At 37.7% G+C, this 22,285-nt stretch overlaps 1 long non-coding RNA gene across 2 annotated transcripts in view; it reads left to right on the top strand.

Moving 5' to 3' along the window:
• The window catches only part of LOC103881791, an 87,557-nt gene extending 67,126 nt beyond the window's left edge, over positions 1-20,431 (top strand). For both annotated transcript variants that reach the window (XR_004182049.1, XR_004182048.1), the window contains exons 4-6: positions 3,502-3,694; positions 15,277-15,500; positions 19,675-20,431. This is a non-coding gene — a long non-coding RNA (uncharacterized LOC103881791). The remainder of the gene's footprint in view (positions 1-3,501; positions 3,695-15,276; positions 15,501-19,674) is intronic.
• Positions 20,432-22,285: the final 1,854 nt, after the last annotated feature.

Below are 22,285 nucleotides of genomic sequence, written 5' to 3'. Positions count from 1 at the left end.
GTTTTGATTCTCTGGACCTCAGAGCAAGCCCTTTTTAGAACAGAAACTACTTATTTATACAGTCTGACTTGGAGGATGATTTATTATATATTCATCTGAGAAAACTGCAACTCAGGCAATTTAGGACTTTTAACTATTTTTAAAATCTCCAACAGCAATGGGATATGTTTCCAGACAAAAGCAATGTCACTTGATGAATAATCCACTTGTTATTTATCTTTCTGCTTTTGGGAGACAATGCTAAGTCAGCTAAGGACATCTCCAAAAGGGTGTTATTATTAATAGAAATTAAGTGGTATACCACACAGAATATGTTTTCTTCAATTAAATTCTAAAATGTGATGGAAAATAGTTCAATAACCCTAGAGCTGATATCTGATTTAGGATATTTTTCTGCATATAATTTAATTTAATCTTGGCTTTGTATGAAATTTATAAAATTTCAATGAGATTAAACCATAGATGCTGGTATTAATTTGCTTAATGCAATCTAATCCTTTTGGTCTTGCTTATGGTCTGAGAAGCGTCTCAGGACCTTGACCTCTTTTTACTCATGGCTTTAGGGCTTTGGGAGGATATAGGGGGTACATAGACGGGTGAAGCCATAAAGTAATATAAGCTATGTAAATGTGAATCCATCACTTTCTTGCTTAAAATCATCCTAAGGGTCATCCTAGTTTTCAAGGCAAAATTAAAATTGTTTAATATGCAACACATACCCACCATGATGAAACCCTTGATCACTTTTTAAATTTTATCGCTGATCAATCCTTCCTAACTTCCCCTGCAAGATACACAAGATACACATACATATACAAACATGGGCACACACACACCCCATTGCAGCTTCTCAAGAATATTTTGTTCTGTCATGCTTCTTCACTTTTGTCCTGCTCTTTTCTGTGTCCCAAAATGTTTTTTTCTCCCTTATTTGCCAGACCAATTTATTTATCTTTCAAGAGTCAGCTCTCTGCTTTAGTACCACTTCCCAGGTTTGCCCCTTCTTTGCATTTCCTTGTTACTCTGTTCATATCTCTATCATTAACATTCATCATCCTGCGTATAATTGTTGATTTCTTCATCTATCTCCTCCAACTAAACTGTGAGCTCCTTATTAAGGTAGGATCATTACATTTTCTTGCTATATTCTGAGATCCAAAGTAGAATTTGGGCTACAGGAGGCATCCAAAATCTGTTTTTGATGGGTAAATGAATGAATGCATAAACTAATCATACAATTGATCAATGAACAGTGACTAAGTAAGATTAGTAGCTAGTCTATGGCCATCTTCTGCTCTATATAAGGGATCAGAGTAGGAAGGAGACTGAAATTAGAGCACATAGCAATTTTAGGGAGGGAATTTTAAGTTCAGAACACCATAGCTTTTATTTCAATAGCTCTGCAGTAGTTCCTGATTTTCCAAAAGGGACACTTTTTAATACAGAGGAGCTTCAGTCTTTTACCTGACCCAGGACTTATCACTCTATGCAGTTAGACAGAGGTCAATTCAGAGTTGGTAATGGAAGAGGGTGAAGTTTAAGGACTAATATAGACAGCTATCCAAAGATAATTATGTCAGATACGTTTGAACCAGAGCAACTCCATCTTGAATAGGGGCTGGGTAAAATAGGGCTGAGACCTGCTGGGCTGCACTCCCAGGAGGTTAAGGCATTCTAAGTCACAGGATAAGATAGGAGGTCAGCACAAGATACAGGTCATAAAGACCTTGCTGATAAAACAGGTTGTGAGTAAAGAAGCTGGCCAAAACCCACCAAAACCAAGATGGCAACAAGAGTGACTTCTGGTCATCCTCACTGCTACACTCCCACCAGCGCCATGAGAGTTTACAAATGCCATGGCAATGTCAGGAAGTTACCCTGTATGGTCTGAAAAGGGGAAGCATGAATAATCCACCCTTTGTTTAGCATATCATCAATAAATGACCATGAAAATGGGCAGCCAGCAGCCCTTGGGGCTGCTCTGCTTATAGAGTAGCCATTCTTTTACTCCTTTACAGTCTTAATAAACTTGCTTTCACTTTACTCCATGGACTCGCCTAGAATTCTTTCTTGAGCGAGATCCAAGAATCCTCTCTTGGGGTCTAGATTGGGACCCCTTTCTGGTAACAATTAGACTGATCAAAAAAGCCAGTAGACAGATTACCATTAATGTGGAGCAGTAACGTGTCATGGTTACCATTTCTAGACATTTGTTGAGAGAACATACATCTAGGACAGCAATTAAATTGGACACTGATTCTCTTTGGAGTGCTGGGGAAATGTGTGGTTCTATAAAGGTATATTTTGCACACACAGCCATAAGCCCATATACATATTTATGTACACACAACTGAGAAAGAACAATTAAACTGCACTTACTCTTAGGGTAGATAAAAGAGATTCTCTAATTTTTTGTTTTTGTTTTCTCTCACATCCAAGAACTTTATTGCACACAGCTCTGCACAGAGGCAAGGGCTAGTGAGGGTGGATGCACCCAGGAAGTCTCTAACGGGAACCCACAAGGCACACTCTAGCTAACATTCTAGGTACCTGGGAGATGAGGGCGACTCCCCAGACGTGGGAACAGGCCAGATCTTTATAAATAAACATCTATTGAAGAGAAATGACAACTCTAATTCATTTGCATACACAGAGCACTCTAGGAGGATGAGGCAACCGAGGACCTAGAGGGGTGATGAGTGTGCTCGGATGTCTGCGGCACTGGGCGGCTGCGAGCAATGCCAGGGCAGCAAACGATGGGTACTTGGGATACGGTGCATGTACAAGACCAGCTACTTGGGGCGGCTGCCTGGTGTGTGTGTGTGTGTGTGCGCGCGCATGCATGTGTCAGGCTGTTCATTCTGGAATGAGGAGGGGTAGTATTTACATCATATTCTGTGGCTGGTGGGCTCGGAGAGGGACTACTTTGTGGAGAGGATGAGGGCCACGATGAGACTATAGAGGCCAAGCACTTTGGCAAAGACGAGTATCAGAATCATGCCCATGAATAGTCTGGGCTGCTGGGCGGTGCCCTGCACACTAGCTCCCCCCATGAAGCTGATGGCACAGCCAGCTGCCAGGCCACTCAGGCCCACGCTCAGGCCGGCACCCCGCTGGAGGTCCTATGAAAATAAAATTTAAATCAGTGCACATACTCTTACCTTAAAATCTCCACATTAAATGAAACAGTAAGAACAGATTTGTTGGTCAAAATCATGACCTGCCTTATGATTAGGCAGAGTGTCCACATTTTGGGCAAGAGAAGGATCCCATTGATTCAACCACTTGCCAGAGGGCTTGACATTCGCATCACTAGAGATTAATTTGTTTAGGATGTCATGCTTTTGGAAATTTCCTATTGAAATATTAGTTCCCCTAGAAAGAATATATCACATTTACTTATTATGAACTCTAGACACTTAAATGAATCAATTAGTTTAACATTGCCTAATAGAAAGCCAAAGGAAATGGGACAATGGAAATTTTCTTTTTTATTTATAGGTGAGAAAAGTCCAGCACCTGGGATATTGCCCTAAGAGAGTGATCATCATCAGGAAGGTCCATCACAGGAGACTGCACAGCCGTAGGCAGCAGGAGGGAGGTGGTCACCTGGGGAGCTGGGGTGAAGGCAAATTAGAGCAAGGAACTGACAAAGGAAGATGAGGAGAAGCTGATCAAATACTTTCATAATTTTGTTAGTATTACAAACTAATTGATAGAAAAGTACCTAACAGAAAGGGAAATAAAAATAAAAAATATATCTAGTCTATATTATACACTGTGGAGACAACTTGGATCCAGGTTTTAGACCAAACTTAAGATTTTTAGAATACTAGTCATAGCTAACTTCCACAACCACAGTGACTGCATCTATTCTGCATATCACATTTAGGCTTCATCAATGAGATATCTAGGAAATATATTCTTCTCGGCATGTGTCAAAGACACTAAAATCCAGATATCTAAGGACATGTGTTTTAATTGCTTCTCTAGAAGTAGTGATAATTATGCATCCCACATTCTAGTGACTTAATCCTTATTGCCTCCAACTGAATCTCTTTTAGAGAAGTCATGTGTATTTGTAGATTTACTATCTAACTATCTTATGTTTACATTAACTTGTAACAACCCAACCCATAGCACTGTCTCTACAACTACAGAGTTAATAAGTAGGAGATAGCTCCAGTCTTGAATTTTTTAGAGGAGATACAGTTAATTACACTGAAATAGAATTTGTTATTGAGAGATACATGAAGGGTGAGTAAAAAGAAAAAAAAAAAAGATGACCAATGGCTAGCCTCTTGATGATCGAAGATAGGCTTAATTTGGGTTGTAACTCATCTGTTTATGAGGTACGTGATTTAAAAAAAAACAAAAACATATTTGGTTTCCTTACCTAAAATATAAGCCCAGCTAGAATATTGCCCAATCATGGAATTACTAGGGTTTATTTCCCACCCACTGCTGGGGTTTAAGAGAGAATTTCCAGACAGGAGGCATGAAAAGCATAAAGAACTAGATGGCTGATTTCAAGTCTTTGGAGTGTTTGGCTGTGATCCATGAGCATTTTTAAAAGTTCAAAGGGCAGAGGCAGGTCAGAAAAGGGGAGTCAAGAGTCAAGGGTCAGAGACCAAGTCAGGCCTTAGCTTAATAGGAAGGAACAGGGCTAGGATCCCATGGAAGTGGGTGACAGCTGGGGACAAATTAGAAGGGGTTATGACTTGCTACAGATCAGCTCAGACAATAAAAATGCATTAACTCACAAGGTAATTGTGAGCACAGACTATTAAAAGTCATGTAATTTGAGGCATTTAAAAAAACCGTACAGCCCTTACAGATATTACTATTTTTATCTTATGCAGTAAAGATGAAACAACTGCCAAGAAAAAGTTTGTCAAGATAACCCCATCAGGGGACAACAAACAGCTGTCCTCCTTTTATCCTATGGAACATGCACTTGGCATTCACAGAAAATGTGCCTTTGCTTCTCCTCATGTGTCTGACACTCTATCAGACTCAGGGCATTCACCTTCTGCTTTGATCTCTGGGTGCTTTTAGTGAATCCTCCAATTTCCAACCATAAAGGCTAATGCGATAGCAGGACTTCAGGCATTTTTCATCAAGAAATCTCTCAACTCCTGCTACCTAAAGTTAAAAAATGCGTTTCTGAAGGGCACAGTTATTTTTTTCCTGTTCTCCTATTTATTGAGTTCTTTGTCCTGGTGGGGTGATGTGCTTATGTTCCATTACCATAAATTCAATTGTTGGAGAATTTGCTCTCAATATTTTGCCCTCTGGAGACAAAGATACATTTAGAATGAATTGTCTTTAGCAAGTTGCTTGCTTTCGTTTTGTTGATGAGTTCTCTGAACTTTTTACTGCCTGTTTGAAGCTGTTATTCCTTTTAAACAGCTTTTTATTTTCTCAAACATTGCTGGTCACTTTACTGTCCAGTGAATACTTTTTCTAACTACAGGTAGACATTTAACTGCTAGTCGTAGAGGAACTAGTGTGCTAAAGATCCTTCTTTTATGTGTTAATTCAAAAGATCAGTTTGTCATTGTTTTCCTTATGGAACCATCTCTCTCCTCATTGGTTCTATTTCTTTTCCTTCATTCTTCAATGCTGCACATATTCTTGGGCAGCAGGTTATGCTGCCCCTTTTTTATAATATTAATCTAACATTCAGTCCACTCCATTAATATGCCTCGGTTCAGAAACACAAAGTGGAATGCTCATCTCAACCTCGTTATCAAGAGCAGTTGTTGTTCTACACACTGCAGTATTGGGGGGTCCTGAGGTCACAAACCATATGCATGTTCTCTGTATATAGAATATTAAACTCACAATTTAATACAGCCACAACCTAGTGTGAGGAAGACAACCTTGGATTAGAAGTAAAGAAACCTTCTAATTTCTGTTCTGCATCAAAAAATTTAGAAATCTTGATCAAATGATCTCTAAGGTTCCTGATAAGTTTAGAACTCCGTATTTTTAAAACTTCTTTTCTTCCTCTACACATACAGCCTATCAGCAGTGGGAAAGGAACAGAGTGCTTGGGAAAGTCTCAACAATATAGCTATTTGAGCTGAAGCTTGAAAGATGAGTGTAACATTCCCAGATAAATAAAGGAAGAAAGGAAATCTAAGCAGAGAAAATAGTATGTGCAATGTCACAAAAGAGCAAAATAACATGAAGTATTTTGAGAACTTTGGTCAAATAGCTAGTTTTGGACTTAAGGGAATCTCAAACCCAGAAGAACAACTTTTAAGCTAGTGAACTTTGTACTGTCACATCGTATCACTACCTGAATAGATAGAATTTAATAGCTGACAAATTGACATTGAATCACAACTATATGAGGGATTGCAAAGGCTGGTGGGGTAAGTGAGTTTTCCTAGCTCTCAGAAAGAGGGAGCTTCACAACAGAGGCTCTAGGTCCAAGACCAGCAGATTTTATTTCCAGAATGGTCTGAAGCTTCAATCTGGTCTGAAGACTAGACCAGTGAAAGGTTTTTGGAGCTTGAGTAAGAAATAGATTTGAAGGATATTAGTCCTTAGTATAATTGTCCATGGTGCAGCCAGAATGAAGAGCCAAACACAGTATAGCTGCTAGACAAAGAGGCAAAAACTAGATATGAAGTTCTGGGAAAGCAGGCTCAGAATGGAAGTTTGGAAGTACAGCCCGGAGATAATAGCAATAATATCTTCTACACAGGAATTTTGTGGTGATTAAATTACATAAGGTAGTTAAAGTTTAACATAGTTTCTGACATATAACAGGCACTCCATAGTAGCTTTTGTTGTTTAAGGCACTGAAATGTAACCACTAAAGGCCTTACTCAAGACCTTACCAGCTTCAAGTATAAAGGAACCAGACCAAAAAAGAGGAGAACAATTGGTCACATGTTCCTGAAGCCGAGAAATTGTTTCATTTTCCCCCTGTCTCCATGGGGTTCCATGTGATCTCCCAGAGAGCACTCCCTAGTGCTTTTGCACTCTTACTATGGGACCCAGGCCTTATTTCACTCCTCCAGTGTCTGGGGTTACAGTACATTGAGTTTGACATGGTGCCAACATGACACCATAACTTTGAACTAGAAGTTCTCTACACCTCCCACTCAGAGGCCCAAGGGGCAGCTTTGGTGAACTGTAGTCAGAGAGCACTAGGGTGTGAGTTGGAAGATCTGGGTTTTCTTTGAAGCTCTACCATTAACAAGCTGCATGTCCTGTGTGAGTACTCGATTTGTCTCTACTGAGTTTCTTATCTGGGAAAAGAGATGACTGAACTGGATGACACCCAAGGACTTCTCCAACTCCAGGACTATGAAACAATGACAGCACCTAAAGAACTCTTTATCAAAGTTGCCAAAAAGGCTTGACACATCATCTTGAGCATTAAATTAGCACCAACTGTATAATGCCAGATACTAAACTTTTGCTAGAAAGTGACAAAGAGAGAAATAATGCCCACAATGCTCCAAAATCATTCTTTTAGTCAACAAGATGTTCTTCTCAATATCTCTGAATTTGGATGAAGAAAGACATCAAAAGAAATTAGGAGGGAGGGACCACCATGGCCAACTCAAAATAGCTGCAAATGGAGGCTCCCGCTGAGAAGAATGAAAACAGTCAGTGAATACTGCACCAGCAACTGAGGTGTCCAGGTTCTCTCATTGGGACTGACCAGGTGGTTGGTGCGACCCATGGAGAGTGAGGAAAAGCAGGCTTGTGTGACAGCCCACCTGGGAGCCACACAGGGCAAGGGGAGCTCCCACTCCCAGCCAAAGGAGGCAGGGAGTGATCATGCTACCCCGCCGGGAAAGCCACACTTTTTTTCATGAATCTGTGCAGCCTGCAGATCAGGAGATCCCTCTCATGAGCCCACGCCACCAGGGCCTTGGGTCCCAAGCACAGAGCTGTGCAGATTCTCCGCAGCCACTTGGCAGCAGACTGCCAAGACTACTGAGTTCCCGAGGGGAAGGATTGTCTGCTGCTTAAGATGACTGAGATCCCTGGCGGGAGGGGCGGCTGCCATCACTGCAGCTCCAGTCGGCTATTTTTTCCCCTGCTGGTGCTGGGGAGATTGGACGATTTGGACCCAGGGGGAATTACCCACAGTGCAGTACAGTGGCCATGGCAGATTATGGCCAGACTGCCTATTTAGGCTGGACCCTGACCCATCCCTCCTCACCAGACACGGCCTCCCTTCAGGAATTTCAGCAACTCCAGCCAGGGGTTTAGGGACAGAACTCTGATCTCCCTGGGAATGAGCCCCTAGAGGGAGATGCGGCTGCAGTTTCCACAAATCAGTACACTTAGTCATTCCCCTGCTGGCTCAGAAGATTCCAGGCTGTCCGGATGAGTGGGATTTCCCCCAGCACAGCACACCTCTTCTGACAAGGGGCAGCTAGAGTGTTTTGTTAAGCCGTCCCAGATCTTTTGCCTGTTGACTGCGTGAGACCCCCAACAGGGGTCACTGGACACTTTATACAGGAGCATTCCCACTGGCATCAAGTCGGTGCACCTCTGGTATAGAGATCCCAGAGGAAGGCACAGGCAGCCATGTTTGCTATTCTGCAGCCTCCACTGGTGACACCTCCAGGTACAGGAGGGACCGTAGTGAATAGGGTCTGGATGGACCCTCAGCAAACCACCTCAATCCTATGGAAGGGGGGCCTGACTGTTAAAAGAAAAACAAACAGAAAGCGAAACAACATCAACAAAAAATCTCCCACAAAAACCCAATCCAAAGACCAGCAGCTTCAAAGATTGAAGCCATATAAACTCATGAAGATGAGAGAGAATCAATAAAAAAATGCTGAAAACTCAAATAGCCGGAGTGTTTCTTCTTCTCCAAATGATCCCAGCACCTCTCCAGCAAGAGCAAAGGATTGGGCAGAGGGTGATATAGATTAATTGACAGAAGTAGGCTTCAGAAGGAGGGTAGTGATGAACCTCACCGAGCTAAAGGAGCATATTCTAACCCAATGCAAAGAAGCTAAGAACCACAATAAAACATTATAGGAGCTGTTAACCAGAATAACCAGTTTAGAGAGGAATCTAAATTACCCAATGGAGCTGAAAAACACAGCACGAAACTTCACAATGCAACCACGAATATCAATAGCTGAATTGACGAAGTGGAAGAAAGAATTTCACAGCTTGATGACTCTCTTGCTGAAGTAAGATAGGCAAATGAGATTAGAGAAAAAACAATGAAACAAAACCTTCTAGAACTATGGGATTATGTAAAAAGACCAAACCTATGACTGATTGGGATACCAGAAAGAGAGAATGGAACTAAGATGGAAAACACACTTTAGGGTATCATCCAGGAGAACACCCCAACCTAACAAGACAGGCCAACATTCAAATTCAGAAAATCCAGAGAAACCTAGTGAGATACTCCATGAGAAGATTAATTCCAAGACACATAATCACTAGATTCTCCAAGGTCAAAATGAAGGAACAAATATTAAGGGCAGCCAGAGACAAAAGCCAGGTCACCTATAAAGGGAAGCCCATTAGACTAACAGTGGACCTTCTCAGCAGAAACTCTAAAAGCCAGAAGAGACTGGGGTTCAATATTCAACATGCTTAAAGAAAAAAATTTCAACCCAGAATTTCATATCCAGCCAAACTTCACTTCATTTTATAAGTGAAGAGATAAAATAAAATCCTTTAAGGCAGAAATAGATTCCTTTTCAGTTAAGCAAAAGGCTGAGGGAATTTATCACCACCATGCCTACCTTGCAAGAGCTCCTGAATGAAGTGCTAAATATGGAAAGGAAAAACTATTACCAGTCACTGCAAAAACATACTGAAGTGCAAAGACCAATGACACCATGAAGCAACTACATCAACAACTCTGCAAAATAACCAGCTAGCATCATGATGACAGGATCAAATTCACACATAAAAATATTAACCTTAAATGTAAATGGGCTAAATGCACCAATTAAAAGACACAGAATGGCAAGCTGAATAAAGAGTCAAGACCCACTGGTGTGCTATATTTAACAGACCCATCTCACCAGCAAAGACACACACAGGCTCAAAATAAAGGGATGGAGGGAAATTTACCAAGAAAATGGAAAGCAAAAACAAAGCAGGTGTTGCAATCCTAGTCTCTGATAAAACAGACTTTAAATCAACGAATATCAAAAAATGCAAAAAAGAGCATTATAGAATGGTAAAGATCAATTCAACCAGAAGAGCTAACTATTCTAAGTATATATACACCCAATACAGGAGCATCCAGATTCGTAAAACAAATTCTTAGAGAACTACAAAGAGACTTCCACACAATAACAGTGAAGACTTTAACACTCTACTGTCAATAATAAGTCATTGAAACAGACAATTAACAAGAATATTCAGGATTTGAACTCAGCTCTGGATCAAGTGGACCTGATAGATACTACAGACCTCTCTACGCCAAAACAACAGAATATACATTCTCCTTGGTACCACATGTCACTTATTGTAAAATGAGTCACATAATTGGAAGTAAGACACTCCTCAGCAAATGCAAAAGAACTGAAATCATGACAATCTTTCAGACCACAGCACAATCAAATTAGAACTCAAGATTAGGAAACTCATTCAAAACCACACAGCTACATGGAAATTGAATAACCTGCTCCTGAATGACTCCTGGGTAAATAATGAAATTAAGGAAGAAATCAAGAAGTTCCTTGAAACCAGTGAGAACAAGGAGACAATGTACAAGAATCTCTGGGATGCAGCTAAAGCAGTATTAAGAGAGAAAGTTATAGCACTAAATGCCCACATTAAAAAGGTAGAAATATCTCAGATTGACACCCTGACATCAAAACTAAAAGAACTAGAGAACTAAGAGCAAACAAACCCCAAAGCTAGCAAGAAGACAAGAAATAACCAAGAGCTGAGTGGAACTGAAGGAGATAGAGACACAAATGACCCTTCAAAAAAATCAATAAATCCAGAAGCTGTTTTTTAAAAAAATTAATAAAGTAGATAGCTAGACTAATAAAGAAGAAAAGAGAGAAGAATCAAATAGATGCAATAAAAAATGATAAAGGGGATATCACCACTGATCCCACAGAAACACAAACAACCATTGGAGAATAGTATAAACACCTCTATGGAAATAAACTAGAAAATCTAGAAGAAATAGATAAATTCCTGGATACATACACCCTCCCAAGACAGAACCATGAAGAAGATGAATTCCTGAATAGACCAATAACAAGTTCTGAAATTGAAGCAGTAATAAATTGCCTACCAACCAAGAAAAAGCCCAGGACCAGGCAGATTTACAGCTGAATTCTACCGGAGGTACAAAGAGAAACTGGTACCATTTCTTTTGAAACTGTTCCAAACGATTGATAAAAAGGAATTCCAACTCATTCCATGAGGCCAGAATCATCCTGATACTGAAACCTGGCAGAGATACTACAAAAAAAGAAAGCTTCAGGGCAATATCCTTGATGAATATCGATGCAAAAATCCTCAATAAAGTACTGGCAAACTGAATCCAGCAGCACATCAAAAAACCTATTCACCACAATGAAGTTGGTTTCATCCCCGGAATGCAAAGCTGGTTCTACATGCACAAATCAATAAATATAATTCATCACATAAACAGAACTAAAGACAAAAACCACATGATTATCTCAATAGATGCAGAAAAAAACTTCAATAAAATTCAACATCCCTTCATATTAAAAACTCAATAAACTAGGGATTGATGGAACACGTCTCAAAATATTAGAGCCATTTATGACAAATCTACAGCCAATATCATACTTAATGGGCAAAAGTTGGAAGCATTCCCCTTGAAAACTGGCACAAAAAAGGATGCCTTCTCTCACCACTCCTATTCAATATAGTATTGGAAGTTCTGGTCAGGGCAATCAGGCAAGAGAAAGAAATAAAGGGTATTCATATAGGAAGAGAGGAAGTCAAACTGTCTCTGTTTGCAGATGCAATTGTCCTATATCTAGAAAAGTCCATTATTTCAGCCCAAAAGCTTCGTAAGCTGATAAGCAACTTCAGCAAAGTCTCTTAAATCAACGTGTAAAAATCGCAAGCATTCTTATACACCAACAATAACCAAGCAGAAAGTCAAATCATTAATGAACTCCCATTCACAATTGCTACAAAGAGAATGAAACACCTAGGAATGCAGCTAACAAGGGAAGTGAAGGACCTCTTCAAGGAGAACGACAAACTACTGCTCAAGGAAATCAGAGAGGACACAAAACAAATGAAAAAAACATTCCATGCTCATGGATAGGAAGAATCAATGTGATGAAAATGGCCATACTGCCCAAAGTAATTTATAGATTCAATGCTATTCCCATTAAACTACTATTGACAGTCTCACAGAATTAGAAAAAAACTACTTTAAAATTCAAATGGAACCAAAAAAGGCCTCATATAGCCAAGACAATCCTAAGCAAAAAGAAAAAAGCTAGAGGGTTCAGGTTACCCAACTTCAAACTATTCTACAAGGCTAATGTAATCAAAACACCATAGTACTGGTATAAAAACAGAAACATAGACCAATGAAACAGAATAGAGATCTCAGAAATAAGACTGTACACCTACAACCATCTGATTATCAACAAATCTGACAAAAGCAATGGGGAAAGGATTCCCTACTTAATAAATGATGCTGGGAAAACTGGCTAGCCATATGCAGAAAATTGAAACTGGACCTGTTCCTTACACCTTATGCAAAAATTAACTCAAGAAGGACTAAAGACTTAAGTGTAAAACCTAAAACTATAAAAACTCTAGGATAAAATCTAGGCAATACTATTCAGGACATAGGCACAGGTAAAGATTATTATAAAGGTAATGACAAAAGCAATTGCAACAAAAACAAACATTGACAGATGGAATCTAATTCAACTAAAGAGCTTCTGCACAACAACAGAAACTATCATCAGAGTGAAAAGACAACCTACAGAATGGGAGAAAATTTTTGCAATCTACCTATCTGACCAAAGTCTAATATCCAGAATCTACAAGAAACTTAAAAAAATTTACAAGAAAAAAAACAACCCCATTAAAAGGTGGGAAAAGGACATAAACAGTTCTCAAAAGAAGACATTTATGTGGCCAATAAACATGTAGAAACAAGCTCAACATCACTGATCACTGAAGAAATGCAAATCAAAACCACAATGAGATAACGTATCATGCCATGCCAGTCAGAATGGCGATTATTAAACAGTCAAGAAACAATAGATGCTGGTGTGGCTGTGGAGAAAACACTTTTACACTGTTGGTGGGAATATAAATTAGTTCACCCATTGTGGAAGACAGTGTGGAGATTCCCCAAAGACCTAGAAATAGAAATACCATTTGACTCAGCAATCCCGTTACTTCCCATTACTGGGTATATACCCAAAGCAGTATAAATCATTCTATTATAAAGATACATGCACATGTATTTTCATTACAGCACTATTTACAATAACAAACACATGGAATCAACCCAAATGCCCATCAGTGATAGACTAGATAAAGAAAATATGTTACATATATACACAGTGGAATACTATGCAGCCATAAAAAGGAGCGGTCATATAGAGGGCCATAGATAGAGCTGGAACCCAACATCCTCAGCAAATTAACTCAGAAACAGAAAAACAAACACTGTTATGTTCTCACTTACAAGTGGGAACTGAACAATGAGAACAAATGGACCCATGGTGGGGAAAAACACACATTGGGGCCTGTCGGGGCAGTGGAGGGAGAGAGAACATCAGAATAAATAACTAATGCATGCAGGGCTTACTACCTAGGCGATGGCACATATTTACCGGTGGAACAACCCTGCACATCCTGCACATGTATCCTGGAACTTAAAATAAAATAAAATACTTAAAAAGCAATATAAATAAATAAATAAATAGACATCAAAAGTGTTATGTAGCTACTTTTGGATACCTCAGTAATTTGGTAACTGCATGCTATGTGATTCTTTTTTATAGGGTAATTGGAGAATCATACCTTCATTGTATACCGACAGTATGTAGGTGTACTAGAGAGGTCCTCTCTGAACTGTATTTGTTTAATGCTTAACAAATACATAGCTTTAAAAACATTTTCTATAACTTGGCTGATTCTCCCTAGAGGGGAAAAAATCTTATTTTCTATTGCAGATGACATATGGTCTAATGTGTGAACTAATAACTAGATTCATTAGTTTACACATTCCTGATAAGGGAAATCTAACTTTCATAATTAAGACTTTGCACAACAATTGTGTTATATTGTTATCCAGAGATAAATTCTTTCCAAACATTCCCTGTTCTGAAGCAGTTTCAAAGAGTTTTCCAAAGGTCCTTTTCCCATGCAAAGTCTTAATTTCCATTGTTTTATGAGTTTAATGTTGTCATTCTGCATAGCAATTCTCAGGAAAGCTGTGAAAAAAATTTAAAATTAGGTATTTTTGATACATTTCAGATAGTCTTGATTATCAAAGTCAGCATAAATAAAAAGATTCCTGTTAAAAATTTAAAGACAACAATATTCTTGTAGGAGTACAGTCTGTAAAAAGAAATGCTTCAGCTTTAGTGGAGTGAAGGAAGGACCTTCTTGAAAAAGAACGGTTAATGGAGTGTGTGAATAAGGTTTTTTTGTCTGTTCTAAAAATGGATTCTTCCAAATCACATCTTAGTTCAAGACTGTTTTTGAGAGAGAAAGATGCACAAACAAGAATATATGTATATTGTTTTATTCTATATCTTAGGAGAAACAGAATAAACTACAGTATGAGTGATTCATACTAGGTGTTAGGAGAAATATCATGATAGTTTACAATAATATGCTCTGGAAGGGGTTACAGAGGAAAGAATTCAGTAATCTTTTTGTGGAGGCTCTAAAAGTAGAAGAGGACATTTAATCTGAGGGAGCTGGGACAAGTTAGTAACTCTTGTTCCATCATTTGTAAAATGGGAGAATCTCTCAGCATCCTTCTGATTTTGAAAATACTTCTGTTATACAAAGTGTATCTTTGGTTGAAGTTGCTACTCTTGGAATGGGGGAGTTTAGGTGAAACTTGGCTACTCATGAGATCTCTGCCTCCTGTTCTATGCACAGTATTTTCCCTCTCCTGGGGCTCTCTGCACCTAATAAATAAAACTGGAAGCAATAGAAGAAACTATGACTTTTTAATATTCTTATATTTAGGCCATTCTTAAGTTTTAGTTCTTTAATGAAGTTGCTGCCATCCCATCAACCCCCTACTGTATTTGTTTTTCTTTTATTTTCCAGCATCTCTGACTAAATGCAATTCACAGAGGTCTTCTGGGTCACGGGAGAGCTATCTTTCCTCAAAATCCTCAGATGACTTGAATGTATGAAGATGACCTGGCAATTCATCCTTGCTCATGGCTCTAGTGCTCCTACTAGTGAAAGCACTTAGGTGTTTGAAATGACACCAAAGAAGCTCTTTCTGAGTCAGCGTATGGGAGCAATTGGTAACAGTATAACACCTGGTGAATATTATCATCATTATTATTGGAACCCACTTTTTCTCCTATATCTATTTTGCTCATTTCCATGGAGCTAAAAGACATTGTGAATGATAAAGTAGAGTGGAAACCTGACCAGTGTGGCCCCTTCAGACTATACAGGACATGAGGTTATCAGAAACTCCTTTTAATAATGCAAAAGCAGAAATGTTGAAACAAAGGTTTTGATGAATTATATTTTTAAGGCCAGACTGGTTCTCTATGTTCAAACATAAGCATGAATTAGTTCCTTCCCCAACGTATTTGTACTGTTATATACACCAGTTTATGTCTCTTAGTAGTATATGGTTCATTAAAACCAAGAAATGTGACAGTGAAACTACTGATTTTTGACCATTTACCAAAGCAACTCATCATGAAAAATAACACATTATAGCACTAACTCAGAAGAATATTGCATCATGGAGACAGTAAGGTTATTAAGAAAAAGATTTTTTTCCCTAACTTTTAAATATTAGGATGTTGTACTATGAGTTATTTCGATGTAGAAGTTAGAGAAGCAAATTCAATTTATCAGGAAAATTACCCTCATATTTTAAAGCAAGAAATGGATTAAACAAAGAGATGTTTCAGAAAAAATATGATCTCCTAAAAACAGCACTATATAGTGTGTCTTTTTCCACCTTGACAATCTACTTTCTGTCCTTTTTGTATTCATAAGATAAAAATAGTGGCAATAAATTGTTGCTTTTCCTAGTTGTGCCTGGATTGTGTATAGTATATGTTAGACAAACCTACTTGCTCGTGATCACAGCAAGGGGTTATAAATCTATCAGCAGAGTGATTCCCGGAGCATATGGCTCACGGGGGAAAATAGCCTGCATTTAGCCAGCTGTCCAGAGTTCAACAATGTTGGTAACATATTTCAGACCAGATAAACTAGAAAATATATTTAGAAAGTGCAAGCCAAGAAATTTACATTAATCTCTTCCATTTGACTCAAAAACATAAATTGCCATTGCACTATTTCTTAGATTAAAACTTAATTAAATTATTTCTGATCACACAAGATCTGATTGAACAGGAATAATATTCAGTATTTCAGATCTTGAGCTGATGACATCCGTCTGGTTAAAACCATAACAATAAGCTTTCTGATAACTAGTAAGTTATTCAAGTGCATATCTGACATGATTTCTGAACCTGTAAAAGTTAAAAGAGCAAGGGAAAATCCATATACATAAAATGAATCATCTGCAAATGTTCACTAGCCTTCAGACATTTAAGTAAAAATAAAACTCATTTTAAGATTCAGAGTCTATGAATTAAAAATTAGTGAGTTAGGAAAGGGCCCTGGAGATATGGCTTAGTTAGGGGCTGGGACAGAGAAAATGTAAGATGAGCCTAAAGTATCTTATAGTACCAGGACGAAAGGAAGTACTTTTTTTAAAAAAAGGACAAAAGAAAAGGGAAAAGAAACAAAGACGGATGTCAAAAAGATATAGTAGCCAACCTGATAGAGCTTCCAGTGGTCAAATCTGAAGAAATTTGAGCAATAAAATAAACAACTATAGCACTGAATTAAAATCTGGTGAATTTAAAATAATCCGTGAATCCATACTAATAAATAAAGGGCTGAATAAGAAATAAATGGAGGATAAGGGGCAAATCTTTCATACACAATAATTCCAAGTAGTATACCTCTAGAAAGCAAAGCTTAATTCCTTTTCTCTTGAATGTGGGCTAGAGTTAATTTCACTTCCAAAGCATAGAGTATGAAAAGAAAAAATGGTAACGTTAAAGTGAAGAGACATGATAGACCCCACCTTAAGCCAGTAACATCACTAATGATAAATTATGTTGATAATATGTGCCCATTATGATATGATGTAATTAAAAAGGCACTTCACCTCTCTGGTATGTTTCCCCAAAACTCATAACCCCAATTTAATCATGAACTAACATCAGACAAACCTAAATTGAGGAGCATTCTACAAAATATCTGACCAGGCTCTTCAAACTTGAAAAAAAGAAAGACTGAGAAATTGTCACAGTCTAGAGGAGAGCAAGATGGCATGATGACTAGATGCAGTGTAGTATCCTGGAGCAGATCCTTAAACAGAAAAACAGCATTAGTGGAAAACTGATGAAATACAAATAAAGTCTGTAGTTTAGTTAACAGTGTTGTAACAAGCTTAATTTCTAAGTTTTGCCAAAGATACCATGATTATGTAAGAATTTAACATTAGGGGAAGCTGTGTAATGTTGAGTTTGAATTTTAAAAAATATCTAACACTCAGTTTGTGAGTTTGCATATTCAAAATAAAGCCAGACCCCCATTTAAGAGTGTTAAAATAGCCGAGATGGGCAGATCACTTGAAGTCAGGAGTTCAAGAACAGTCTGGCCAACATGGTGAAACCCCATCTCTACTAGAAATACAAAAAAATTAGCAGGGCATGGTGGTGCACTCCTGTAATCACAGCTACTCGGGAGGCTGAGGCAGGGGAATCACCTGAAGCTGGGAGGCAGGGGTTGCAGTGAGCCGAGATCATCCCACTGCACTCCAGCCTGGGTGACAGAGTGAGACTCTGTCTTTAAAAAAAAAAACGGAATGTTAAAATAAATAGAAGATCGCTTTGTTAGAAGAACACTGTGCTCCACACAGGTCCTCCTAATGACCTTTGAGAAAGATGGGATGGCCATCTATTGATGGATTCATTCTTGCCAAGATCTTTCAGTTTTTATAAAGGGTATAAAAACTTAATCGATGAACAAAAATATGGGTATGTATGAACAAAACTTATTAGATTATTGCATTCTCGAACCTTGTCAGGAAGGAAAATAACAAATTCATTATTGCTTATGCACTAAAATTTGAATAAAAGAAATAATATTTATGGAGGATTGTTTGAAAGATATGCAGTATGTCCATTTTTCTAGGCACTTTAAACTCTAGATCTGGTTGAAATATCATCAGGTTTGTCCAATGTGTTATAGGCATCATACTAACCCTCCAGGCAATTGATTTATACTACATTCTTCTTTGATAAAATTCTATTAACCTGAATTGAGAGCTATATAGACTAATCCATGAGGTTATCACTGTATTTTCTAGAAGAATGCTGCTAGAGTTATTATTTCTCACATTACTTCATGTAATTCAGGTGTAGGATGTTTCCCAAGTATCAACAACAGAATTAAGCATATCTTTCTTGAGAAGTTGATGGGGGATTTTAACCTTATGCATCTTTTGGATTATGAAATTGATGTGTTTCCCTTTTTGGAATGAATGCTAGAAAACTCACGATCAAATTTGTGGTGGGCATCTAACAAGTATATATAACTTCTGAACATGCATTCCAAACGTTAATCTCACTTTGACTTCAAACATTTTGTTATTGCTCTTTTCTTTTATCATTTATATGTATTATTTATATCATATTGTTGAGATGTGTTTATTTTTGAGAAGTTTTGAGAATGCAGATAGACAATTTTTTTTCAAGAAAATTAGAGATTAGCCTATCACTCAGATAATCATTGTTAACATATTTCAGTATAAGCATAGGAATGCTAGACTTATAGAATCATGCTGTATTTTATGTTACTACCTTTTTAAAGTCAGATTCAAGTCTTCCGTTTTGGAGAAGAGTGTGTATAAAAAAAGGTATAAATAAATACATTGATATAAAAATTTTTTAAAAACCCATTTAAGTCCTTGGTCTTATTTTGTCTTGGTTAGATCTTTTCAATTTGTAGGTTAAATAAATTCTGTTTCTGTGTCTTCATATAGGCATTGAGAATCTTAACATTTAGGAATATACCTGTAGTCACCAATTTATCTATAACCCTGAAGATATAGAACATATTTTGCCCAATGCATAATAATACAGTGACTGATCATTCAATGATTCCTTAATTAATAAGGAATTGAGCATAAGCATTCTATTTCTTTTTGTCTTAATTGGAACTTGGAACAAATTTACCTTTTCTCTCTTAATTGAAGAATGGCAACATTCATTAGGTAACTGTTGAAGTAAAAGTTTTACTCAGGGGCCTCTTTAGCATTCTGCTAGTCCAAGAACTTAACTAAATGAGATCTTAGAAGTCATAACAATTTTGATACATAAGGCATTATAGAAGCATCAATGCTTTAATAATAATACTAATAAGTTTCACACCTATGTCTTTTTAAAATAGTGAAGAGAAGAGGAAAATAGAAGATAAGAATGAAATACATGGGATGTGTAAATAATTTCTATTGGAGAAATCATGATCTTAATCCTTTTAAGCATGTCTTATTAAAGAAGATCAAGGGGGAGAAGAAAAAGAAGGAGGAGGAGGAAAAGGAGATTTTTAAATAAAGGAAAAAATAGAGACAAGCTAATGGATTTTCATGGAGAAGCGTTAAAGAGGAATAAAATAATCTCATTCAAAAAGGATGTTAAAGGCATTCTAAGGCCATGAAAAATGCTCACTGGTTCACAGTTTTGGACTGTTAGAGCTGGGAGGGCATCTTTAATCTACTTTAATCTCTCTCTCTCTCTCTCTTCCTCCTGTTCCATTTTTCTCTCTTTCTCTGTCTCCCCATTCTTCCTCTGTCTCTTCATTCTCCTTTGGATGAGGTAATTGGGATCCAAAATGTTAATATAATCTTTCTCAAATTATACAGCTCTGGGGCAGAGCTAAGGTTAAAAACCTAGACCTCTTGATTTCTAGCCCAATTTTCTTTTTGCTTCAGTGGACGGGGACACAAATATAGCAATGCCAAAACACGGTACACTCAAACATAAATCATGGTTAACTAAACTACTGCTGAGGTTGGGTGGCTCAAGATACCGGACTTCTGTGTGTGTCTAAATTGGGAGTACACAGTTAAAGATTTCAGCAATTACTTGTATTTCTCTCCTACTGATTTGTACATGATAAGTGATGAATAAATATAATCTATAATAAACTATTGGATTATTGTTGAATTTCTACCCAGGCTGATTCTTTAATTAGACCTTTGATGGTGGAGTTACTATGACCTTGAGCCCTTAGCTGCTTCCAACTTCTACCGCATTCCCCATGCCAGTCATGAACCCTAGATCACCATGTTCTGTAAAACAGCTGGAGACAGTCGCACACTGAGTAAACTTCATTCTCTAACCACTAGCCCTTGATAGATTCAGACAGTTGCTCCTAATTAATGTTCAGGAATTCTTCCTTCCCCTAATTAATTCTCTGGAAAGTTCACATTATAGACGCTGTTGTGTTTTACATCTATCTTCATGTCTAGTTTTATCTTCTGAGCCAATAACCCCATCTATTATTTCACTGAGAAGCTTGAGGCCATTTTCTTTTCCTATTTCCAGAAAATATGTATGTACGTAATTTGGGCACATATCTATGTACTTCTATACACTCATCTTCTTTCCTAGTTTAACTGCTACATCTGCCTCCTAGTCCCGTTTTCCCCTCTCCATTTCCAATCTTCCCAATTTCCCCACCTCTTCAGATTTTTCCTGTCTGGTTTGTTCAAAATATTTCTTTAGTAATTCTCTCTCTCTCTCTCTCTCTCTCTGTGTGTGTGTGTGTGTCATACCTTTAAATATGTTCATGTCTCCACCCTCTTGCTGCTCATCTACCTGGCCCTGGCTCTTGGAAAATGCATTAACTGTCAGTATTTGAGTTATTGCTATTGTTCTAATCCTTTGCAGACTTGTATCTCCAGCCCATAGCTTTCTCCTGAGCCATGGCTAAATTCTACTGAATTATGTTCAAGACCATTCCAGTTTAGTTCAGTCCATTTAAGAAATTTTGATTTCCCATCTGTTATCACCTTTCATTTTTTAATTTCTGACTTGTTACACCTTTATTTCATTTTCCTTGGTTCTCTGATCTCCTTTTATATTTACAATTACTCCAGTATTCCTCCCTTCAGTTTCTCCTTGCTTCTATTACATTATATTATGGTTCAAGTTGGCATTTCCATGTAGCAGAAGTCACTCTTCTATTTCTGCTTTGGTATTACATGTCAGGTATATAAACACCCATACTCATGGAATTGATAAATGTGTTTCCTGCATAGGCTCTTCTCAAGCAGCTGGCGATTAGGCAACTGTCTGACTAATTCCTTATTATCTCACATTCCAATGATTAACAATGGCCTTCATGCAAGATTTGTAGTCAGTGGATTCTGAGCAAAAATGAGAGATTAAGCTCCCCAAAACATGTTTTTGTTCACATCATCCCTCTCTTCAAAATTTTTCACTGTCTTTCCATGATATATTCTATAGAGTTGAGTCCAAATCCTTCAGTCTGGAATTCAGGGTTTCCACTCAAGTCCACATCTCTGATCTCCTCACATCTCTCATCAACATGAATGTCCCTCTTTTTACAAATCTACCAGATTTATCTACCCAGACCTGTGTGTGCATTTTCACTGCAGCACTTTTGCTTATGCCATTCTTTCCACTATAAATCAGACAACTATATCTACCTACATCTTACCTATCTGATACCAACAACATTTTTTAAATAAAATTCAACATCCATTACTGCTTAAAACTCTTAGTTACCTAGGACCAGGTAGACTCTTCCCTAACTTGATAAAAGATTTCATCCTAAACCAATAGCCAGTATCATATTTAATAGTAAAATTCAAATTACTTCTATGAAAATTCAAAATAATATAAGGATGCTGGCTATTACCAAAATGATTTCATACTGCATTTGATATCTTTATATTAAGAACCATTTATTTTGGAAAGAAGAGACCAAAGTTATCTTAATTTGCAGATTATATGGGTGTTGCCTACTCAGACAA

Source organism: Papio anubis, chromosome 2 (assembly GCF_008728515.1).
Source record: "Papio anubis isolate 15944 chromosome 2, Panubis1.0, whole genome shotgun sequence".
Classification (NCBI taxonomy): Eukaryota; Metazoa; Chordata; class Mammalia; order Primates; family Cercopithecidae; genus Papio; species Papio anubis.
This window is presented reverse-complemented; position numbering and strand designations above follow the sequence as displayed.